The 9933-nt window shown below is 45.9% G+C and overlaps 1 long non-coding RNA gene across 1 annotated transcript; it reads right to left on the bottom strand.

The window, feature by feature from the left end:
• Positions 1-5631: 5631 nt before the first annotated feature.
• Positions 5632-8825, bottom strand: LOC308579599. Its single transcript, XR_014004552.1, has 3 exons — positions 8570-8825; positions 6581-6660; positions 5632-6301 (listed from the first exon to the last, which is right to left on the bottom strand). It is a non-coding gene; the product is annotated as an uncharacterized lncRNA (long non-coding RNA).
• Between the last annotated feature and the right edge of the window lie 1108 nt (positions 8826-9933).

Below are 9933 nucleotides of genomic sequence, written 5' to 3'. Positions count from 1 at the left end.
CCTTCTTTATGGTCCAAGCTCTCACTTCCATACATCACTACTGGAAAAACCATAGCTTTAACTATACAGTGGTACCTCGGGTTAAGTACTTAATTCGTTCTGGAGGTCCGTTCTTAACCTGAAACTGTTCTTAACCTGAAGCACCACTTTAGCTAATGGGGCCTCCTGCTGCCGCCACGCTGCTGGAGCACGATTTCGGTTCTCATCCTGAAGCAAAGTTATTAAGAGCCAGTTTGGTGTAGCCAGTTTGGTGTAGTGGTTAAGAGTGGTAGTCTTGTAATCTGGGGAACCGGGTTCGAGTCTCCGCTCCTCCACATGCAGCTGCTGGGTGACCTTGGGCCAGTCACACTTCTCTGAAGTCTCTCAGCCCCACTCACCTCACAGAGTGTTTGTTGTGGGGGAGGAAGGGAAAGGAGAATGTTAGCCGCTTTGAGACTCCTTAAAGGAAGTGAAAGGCGGGATATCAAATCCAAACTCTTCTTCTTCTTCTAACTCAAGGTACTATTTCTGGGTTGGCAGAGTCTGTAACCTGAAGCGTCTGTAACCCGAGGTACCACTGTATGGACCTTTGTCGGCAAGGTGATGTGTCTGCTTTTCAGATGCTGTCTAGGTTTGTCATTGCTTTTCTCCCAAGAAGCAGGCGTCTTGTAATTTTGTGACTGCTGTCAGCATCTGCCATGATCATGGAGCCCAAGAAAATAATATCTCTCACTGCCTCCATTTAGGCCCTTCTGTAGGGGGAGGAATGGAGAGCAGGCACTACGGCTCCCAGAAGGCAATGGGAGAGCTGGCTCCACCTCCTCCTCCTCGCTTTCTCCCCCCGCCCATTCCGAGTCCTCCCCATTGGCCGGCTCCTCCGACAACACTTTGCTTGCGCCGTATCTGGGCAAAGCCCAGGCCCCATCAGCCAATCGCAGGTCAGAGTCAGGCGTGCGGGGCGTGGCAGGTCGGATGCTGGGAGTGGCGGTTGTTTCAAGATGGCGGTTGTGGCTGCTCATTGGGCTGTGTCTTTACCTCAGGAGGGACTCGAGGTCGCGGGGTGGCGAGAGGAGAAGGAATAGCAGGGGGCGGAAATGATCTCTTTCAGCTTCTGCCTTCTGGAAGAAGGTCCAGGGTTATAAAGACCAGGACTAGCCGCCTGAGAAACAGTTTCTAGCCAAATGCGATTTTGGTTTTAAATGCAGTGTAAGGAGTTTCTGTGGGAGTATATTGTATTTAATTATGGGGTATCAGAGTTTTTAGGGGGCTAACCAGGCTGGGATAGCTGGGATAACAGGCTTGTTGGTTTCTGAATGTCTGGTGTAGAATTCTTCAATTTCGTTGTTCTGTATGGGACAATGACAATAAAGATTATCGTATCATATCATATCGTAATTTGACGGCGGGCCGGTGATAAAACAATGGCAAAGGCTGCCGTGTTTCCTGAGCATGTGCAGAGAGCCGCCTCCATTGCCTCAGGAAAGATGCCCCGCCGAGTGCAGAGCCAGGCCCGGGGGTTACGGGGGAAGCCCCCATTCCCGGGGGGGGGGGACCTTGGCCTGCCAGCCTCGCTCTCTCTCTCGCCCCTCGCCCTACTCTGCAGGGCTGTTGTGAGGGGCCGGGGAAAGTCGCTTGAGATGAGTGAATGGATTTTAGTTCATGAACGATGTGAGCGTGAAGATATCAAAGGGAGAACAACAGCATATTGTATATACTGTTACGATATGAGAGCAGCGCAGCTGCAAACTGCAAACTGGTAGCTTGTTTACATCACATGATGTGACTAGCTGTGGGAAAGAATTTTCCCGGAAGTTCACAGGCTTGAAAACATATGGTAGCAGACGGAGGTCGATGGATCGTAAACGTATACATGAATCACGAGGAAGGGAGTAGTGTACTGTATAAGGAACAGTATATGAAAGTAATTGCATAAACATGTGCTGTTTTGTTTTCCATGTAATCATTATCTGCATATGCTGTTCCTTACTGTCATCCTCATGTACTTTCTTCTTTCCCAAGATTCATGTATATATAATCTGCTGTTGATTTCTGTTTGGTACTAATATGCTCACATCTTTTTTGAACTAATTTGCATACATAGGTCTTCGGCTGATGTATTTAAACTAAATCTTTCCAACTAGATTTTAGTCTCTGTTTGGTTGGCCCCCTCTGGCCATGGGAGCAGAGCAAGAGCCTTCCTTTCAGCATCTAGAAGAGATGGGGTGCAGAGAACAACTTCTTGGAACGACTTTGGAGCAACGTGTTAAAATGAGATTGAGTGTGTTTGTAACTTTGGGAAGAGGGCTAGAAGTAAAAGAGTTCAAATGATAACTTAGGGATACAACTGTTTCAGGTCCTTTAGGGGGGCTGGAAAAATCATGGCATGCTTTTAGGCACTACCATCTCATTTTCACAGGTTCGCAGCCAGCCTTTAGGTGCTCCTCCTAGAGCTAGAGAAATGGTTTAAAGCTGTCATTTAGCGACATTTGATCTCTAGCTGCTCATATTTACATGTTTATTTGCTTAAATTTAGCCTTCTCTTCCATCATGGAGCCCAAAGTAGCGTGCATGCATCTGTGGTTCTCAGGCAGTCTCCCACCCAGCACTAGCCAGACCTAGACCTGCTCAGCTTCCCATAGGTCGTGGCATCATGTTCCTTCTGGCCCTACCCTGGGAGTAGATCAAACAGTGAATAATTTCATTGTATGCCCTGACTTCCTGACAAATTAGATCCGGGCTTTTGAGTTTCATTTGCCTGCCTAGCCAACTCCCAGTTGGTCCTTCCTTACTCAGAGGTATCAGAGAAGATAAGACAGAGTTTTGTTGGCCTGCTTTGACTTGCTTTTGTATTCTGACTGTTTTTGCTGATAAAGAAATACTTTCATGGAGAATTTTAACAAGATAACACAGCTGACAGCAAGTCCAATGTGTTCTCTGCTCCCATGATAAATATTTTTTGTCGGCACCAGAGACTAATTGTGCTAATTGCTGCTACCCACCCACTTCTTGGGTGCTGGATGGGCCCTTCAAAGCCAGAAAGAAGTCCAAGGTGCAAGGTGCTTGGTGTTGGGCAGGGTTATAATTGGGCCTTTTCAAGTGTGGGCTGGTTTGTTTTTGTTCATGAAGAGTTTTTCTTGGGCTGGGCAGCTGCCTAAGCTTTTTTTTTGGGGGGGGGGTGCTGTTTTCATATCCTCTTTTTGTGGGAAGCTTCAGTGTGGGAGATGCTTTGTAAGAACAACTCAAAGTTTTCCTGATCTTGTCTGTTCAATCTCTAGGTATTTCCACAGAGAGGAATTTAATAATAATAATAATAATAAATTTTATTTATATCCCGCCCTCCCCAGCCGAAGCCGGGCTCAGGGCGGCTAACAACAATAAAACAGTACAAAAGTACAACATAAACAACATTCTAAAATCATTCATTATAAAAATTAATTAATTCAAGCCACTGGCAACCATTGGGCCAGAGCTCTGCGAAGATTGCCGAGGGAGGGAGTCAGGCTGTGCCCTAGCCAAAGGCCTGGTGGAACAGCTCTGTCTTGCAGGCCCTGCGGAAAGATGTCAAGTCCCGCAAGGCCCTGGTCTCTTGTGACAGAGCGTTCCACCAGATCGGAGCCACAGCCGAAAAAGCCCTGGCTCTAGTTTTAGAGCAAGACTCCTGCTGAAAGGTCAGAAAGCGGAAGTGAAGGCAAAGGTGTCTGCAGCTGCTGCTCCAGCTCCAATGGATGCCTGGAAAAGTGCAGGCCAAGCACCTGGGCAGCAGGTCAGTACGGAGAAGGGCAAATGAAACCAGAACTCTTGAGAGATTTGTCACAAAGAGGCATGTCCTTCTGCTCCCCCTATTTGGTGCTGGAAGGGAGTGGGAGGGGGCAGATTGGCTGTAACAGCAATAATAATAATAATAATAATAATAATAATAATAATAATAATAATAAATTTTATTTATATCCCGCCCTCCCCAGCCGAAGCTGGGCTCAGAGCGGCTAACAACAATCGAATAGTTCAACATTCTAAAACATTCATTATAAAATTAATTAAATCAAATTAAAATCAAATTAATGGCAACCATCAAGCAAAGTTTTGCGCATTCCAACTCAAATGTCAAGGTGAAGAGGAAGCCATGCTGTTTTCTGTGCTGTTCTCTGCACAAAGTACCAGCAAACACCAGAAAGTAGAGAAGAAGACTGTGCTAACCTAGCTTTGGCCAAAGCAGAATGACCTCCTGGCATGGTTGAGATTGCATAAACAAGCAGTTGGTAGCCTCAGCCTTCCGCCCTCCTCTCCTCCTCTCACTCATGGCAATGCCATGCCTCTCATTCTGCTCTGTACGTCCTTTAGCAAAGTTCTCTCCATGGCTTAAAGATCTGTCAGCCATTTCTGGCTTGGCTTAGCCACCCTTCTGGTCTGTGTGCTTCTCCTATATTGGAGTAATGCATCACTTACACTTACATCATTTACACAACAACATACAGTGCAGAGCTAATAATTTTATTAGATTTGAAGACTTCTTTGAAAGGAGTAGCTGAACCCAGAAGAGCGTGGTTTCTTGGTAATGTCTAGCCACAACTCCCAGTCATGCTCTTGAAGAGGCATCACATAGAAGAGATACATACCCTTTGTTCATTCTTTGTCATCTGTGCCACAGGCCTCTGTTGGCAAGAAATGGCAAGCTCTTCAGAGGGGAAAAAAGCATTGTGTTGTTAGCCTTTGGCCAATTGAAAGTGGCACCTAAGGGGATGAAGACATCCATGTGTTTGAAGACTCAAAAGATGAAAGGGATGGGTTCTAAAATCACTGAAGACTGCCTTGTATTTGATGACTTGCCTAGTAGCCACAGGCAACCAGGATTTTCATGCAGGTGACTGAGCAGCCAGCTCACTTGATTTCTTGGCTAGCTATAAAGGAAGAGTAACCTTATCTCATCCAGAGTCAGCACAAAAACACAGTGGACTATCAGAGTGTCTCTCCTCCACCATCCATCATGGAAGAAGGCACTTTTTATTGTGTTTCCATGCTGACTTTGGAGAAGGGGGCAAAACAAATATTGCAGGCTAGTAACTTTTTGACTTACAGTGGTACCCCGGGTTACAGATGCTTCAGGTTACAGACTCTGCTAATCCAGAAATGGTACCTCAGGTTAAGAACTTGGCTTCAGGATGAGAACAGAAATTGTGCGGCGGCAGTGGGAGGCCCCATTAGCTAAAGTGGTACCTCAGGTTAAGAACAGTTTCACATTAAGAATGGACTTCCAAATTGAATTAAGTTCTTAACCCAAGGTACCACAGTATTTGTAAGGCTAGCTGAAGAAGTACCCTTCTCCCCTTTGTGTACAAAATGGAAGCAGCAGGATGAAGGAGAACTGCTGCTGCATCCTTGTTGAGCTCTTCTTGTCCTGGCAAGAGTACAGCTATGGGGCTGGGGCCCTGTGCTGTAGGATCACCCTATACTAGTTATTAGAGGGTTGAGATGTTGTCACGTCACCAGAAAAATGGATGGTTGTTTTCAACTCTTGCACAAAGCAGAGACACAAATACCTAGACAGGGGCTGGGATCTAAGGAATACATGTTTATATGCATGTCTGTATTGTGTATATATGTGTTTGTGTCAAAAAAAGGTTCTAAAATTTAAGCTCCATTGAAAAAGGTTCTAAATTTAAATATATTTGTATTAAATTTTTATTAAATTTTCAACAAAAGTAACAAAAATAAAAAACAACAACAACCACAAACAAATACACACACACACAAGCAGCATCCAATCTATGCTTCCTTGCAGGAATCCCTTGCAGTCAACTGCCGTGTGTGGAGATAGAGAGTGAGGTTGTGCATTCATAGCAGCCAGCTTCTGTTTGAGGAACGAGCAAGGGAAGCAGCACCCTGCCAGGAATAGGTGGGGCAGTGACAAGCTGTAGGGGGACTGAGATGTACCTCCCTGTACTTAGGTCATGCATGTGATGGTCTCCAAGGCTTGGCAAAGGATTTCGCTGGAGAAAGACCCCAGTGGCTCCTCTTCCATAACTTCCTGTTGTGATGGATCAAGTTGCAGGATTCCTCAGACTTGGCCCTCCAGATGTTTTGAGACTACAATTCCCCTCATCCCTGACCACTGGTCCTGCTAGCTAGGGATCATGGGAGTTGTAGGCCAAAAACATCTGGAGGGCCGAGGTTGAGGAAGCCTGGTCAAGTGTCTCTGGAAGCATTATTTCATGGCTCAGACTCTTTGCCCTCAAATCCTTTAATCTGGCAGTCCCATTTTCCTCCATTCAGGTCCAGTCACCTGGCTCTCTGGTGCTCGCATGGTGGTCCCAGCTTTGAGCGTCAGCTTCAGGGATGGCAGTGAGAAGATCGTCTTTATGCTTTTCCTCACCAGCTCTGACCTGAGCTGTAAGTCTATGGGTGGTCGCAAAGCATTGAAGAGGAAAGAGAAAGAAGGGGAGAGGAAATGATCCAAAACTCACAGGAAAAGTGCTAATTCAGCAGCTGTGGAGCATAATTATGGGTAAGTCCTGGTACAACATGCACCCAGCAGCAAGGGAGGTGCCAGAAATAGGTGGGGCAATGACATGCTGTAGGGAGACTATAAGTACCTCCCCGTACTTACGTCTTGTGGGTGATTGTGTCCATGGCTTGGCGGAGGACGGAAACAGAGAAAGACCCCAGTGGCTTCTCTTTTATAACTTCCTGTTGTGGGGGAAGCACACAGCATGTCAGAGAACTGGAGACACCATCTCTGCCACCACCACACCAAGCGCGCTCGGGGGTCCAGTACCAGCGGTTGCTTGGTATATGATAAAAAAGAAAAATACTACCGGTATTTAATTCCCTGAATCTAATTGACTTTTTTCTTTTTCTCTCCAATTTTAAGGGAGCGGCTTATATATGTCTCTCCCCCCCCCCCATGAATTTTAAAGGTGCGGCTTATCTGCGGATGTGGCATACATCTGGGCCAATATGGTATAATCGAGAGAACAAACAACAGGAGTCCATGGGGAAATGAGAGCCATACCTTCCTGACGCTATGGAACTGGAAGAGGACTTCTGTCACAATGACCACAGGTCTTCTGGCTGCGCCCCAAATGCCATTTTCCCATAGGCAAGGATGATACAGGCATTCCTCTCGACCATATTCTGGACAGAAAGATTGAGAAAAGTGTGTTTGGAAACCTTAAGTGCAGTAGGAAGAAGTCACCATTCAGTTGGGACCTTTTAGCAGTTGGGAAAATATTAGTGGGCAAAAAAAATGAGAGGCACAAATACAAGATGGGTGACACCTGGATTGAGAGCAGTACATGTGAAAAGGATCTAGGAGTCTTGGTTGACCACAAACTTGACATGAGCCAACAGTGTGACGCGGCAGCTAAAAAAGCCAATGCAATTCTGGGCCTCATCAATAGGAGTATAGCATCTAGATCAAGGGAAGTAATAGTGCCACTGTATTCTGCTCTGGTCAGACCTCACCTGGAGTACTGTGTCCAGTTCTGGGCACCACAATTCAAGAAGGACACTGACAAACTGGAACGTGTCCAGAGGAGGGCAACCAAAATGGTCAAAGGCCTGGAAACGATGCCTTATGAGGAACGGCTAAGGGAGCTGGGCATGTTTAGCCTGGAGAAGAGGAGGTTAAGGGGTGATATGATAGCCATGTTCAAATATATAAAAGGATGTCACATAGAGGAGGGAGAAAGGTTGTTTTCTGCTGCTCCAGAGAAGCGGACACGGAGCAATGGATCCAAACTACAAGAAAGAAGATTCCACCTAAACATTAGGAAGAACTTCCTGACAGTAAGAGCTGTTTGCCAGTGGAATTTGCTGCCAAGGAGTGTGGTGGAGTCTCCTACTTTGGAGGTCTTTAAGCAGAGGCTTGACAACCATATGTCAGGAGTGCTCTGATGGTGTTTCCTGCTTGGCAGGGGGTTGGACTCGATGGCCCTTGTGGTCTCTTCCAACTCTATGATTCTATGATTCTATGAAGTCATGGAGTTGTTGTGCAGACTTACAAGATTCATTTTTTCCCTCCAGGAAACTCATACTACTGGCAAGTCACGTGTCTCCCATCCTATATTTGTGCATCTGGTTCTTCCTGCCTAAATGTAGAACCTGGCATTTGTCCCTACTGTATTTCGTTTTGTAAGTTTGGGCCTTGTTCTCCAATCTGTTGAGGTCATCTTGAATCCCGATTCTGTCTTTTGCGGCATTGTCATCTGCAAATTTGTTGAGCATCCCCTCAATTTCCTTCGTCCAAGGCATTTATTTAAAAATAGGTGATCAACAACAGGCCCAAGACAGAACCCTGGGGCAGGATTCATTCTCTTCCAATTCAGCTCTGTTTTTGTAGATAATAGGAACCCAGAGGCTGTTTCATATGCTTTGGTGTGAATGTAAACAGCAGCTAAGGACCCAATTGAGGATCGTCTCAACCTGGTGCCCTTCAGATATTGTTGTGCTACAGCTCCCATCGTGTCTAACCATTGGCCATGCTGTCTGGGGCTGATGGGAGTTCCAGTTCAAAACATGGATGGGGAAGGGGCACCAGGTTGGGGATGGCTGACCTACACTCTTGCAATGCTCCTTTTTCATTTGGCACCCTTACCTCAAGCATCTCATTCTTCCTAGCTATGACTGTGTGGCCGAATTCCTTCAGTGCCATCAATATTTGAGATATGTGGCGATATGAAGCCTAAGGAAAATGATGTGTGTCAATCATGTCATTTTCTTTATTGCAATCAGTGATCATGAGGGACGGACGATAAATCTGATTGCGTAAGCACTGAAAGACAAACCTATCAAGGGGGCCCGCTAGGGGCGCCTTGGAAGATGGCCGACAATACCATCTATCCAGCTTGAACGAGGTACCGTATTTTTTGCTCTATAAGACTCACTTTTTCCCTCCTAAAAAGTAAGGGGAAATGTGTGTGCGTCTTATGGAGCGAATGCAGGCTGCGCAACTATCCCAGAAGCCAGAACAGCAAGAGGGCTTGCTGCTTTCACTGCGCAGCAATCCCTCTTGCTGCTCTGGCTTCTGAGATTCAGAATATTTTTTTTCTTGTTTTCCTCCTCCAAAAACTAGGTGCGCCTTGTGGTCTGGTGCGTCTTATAGAGCGAAAAATACGGTAATTAGAGGCTGATTATGGGAAGTAAAATCAGTCTCCCTCGTCTCCCTGGGAAGGGGAAGACGCTGTACTCACCCGTGGATGCCATAAATCACCCCCGAGTTCGATTGAAGGAGGGGGTGAGGCACAGGATGGAAAGCCCTCAAACAGGCTTGGAACTCCTGGAAGCTACTTTCAGGAGCGAATCTGGTTGCGTTGCTTAAAAAGAAGAAACAATTGGAGAAAGTAAATGCACATGCTTCAAGAGAGGTCAGGAGTGTTTTTATCTGCTAATTATTTTACCACTGAGATGAAGAAGATTGGGACGGAAGGAATAGAGATAACATCAGAGAATTGCAGACATGTTGGTAGGAGGAATGGAAAGGGGGGGGAGACTTTTTACTTTCTTATGTGATTAATTTAACAACCCTCCCCCTTAAAGAACTGTCTGTTTTGACCTGCTAATAATTTTACCACTGAGAACGGGACGGAAGGAACAGAGATAACATCAGAGAATGGTAGACATTTTGGTACACGGAACGGAAAGGGGGGGAAGACTTTCTACTTTTTCATGTGATTAATTTAACAACCCTCCCCCTTAAAGAACCGTCTCAACGACTAATTTGCAAGAGGGTTTAAAAATGAACTGTGTAGGGAAAAAATATGAATTGAAGGTTTTATTCTGTGAAAGATTTGGAAAAGAAAAGAGTCTCTCTCTGTGACGCAGTAAGAAATTGGACTCGATATGGACAGGCAGACCTTCGCTGCAGGATATAGGGTCTAGGGAGGAAAAGCCGTGGACCGGTTATCAGCTTGGGATCGTAAAACTTAAAAGGCTACCCTCCTGGAGGACTAATTTATGATG

Source organism: Podarcis bocagei (genome assembly GCF_964188305.1).
Source record: "Podarcis bocagei genome assembly, contig: HAP1_SCAFFOLD_243, whole genome shotgun sequence".
NCBI classification, from domain to species: Eukaryota; Metazoa; Chordata; class Lepidosauria; order Squamata; family Lacertidae; genus Podarcis; species Podarcis bocagei.
The sequence above is the reverse complement of the archived record's forward strand: the minus strand, read 5'-3'. Positions and strand labels throughout refer to the sequence as shown.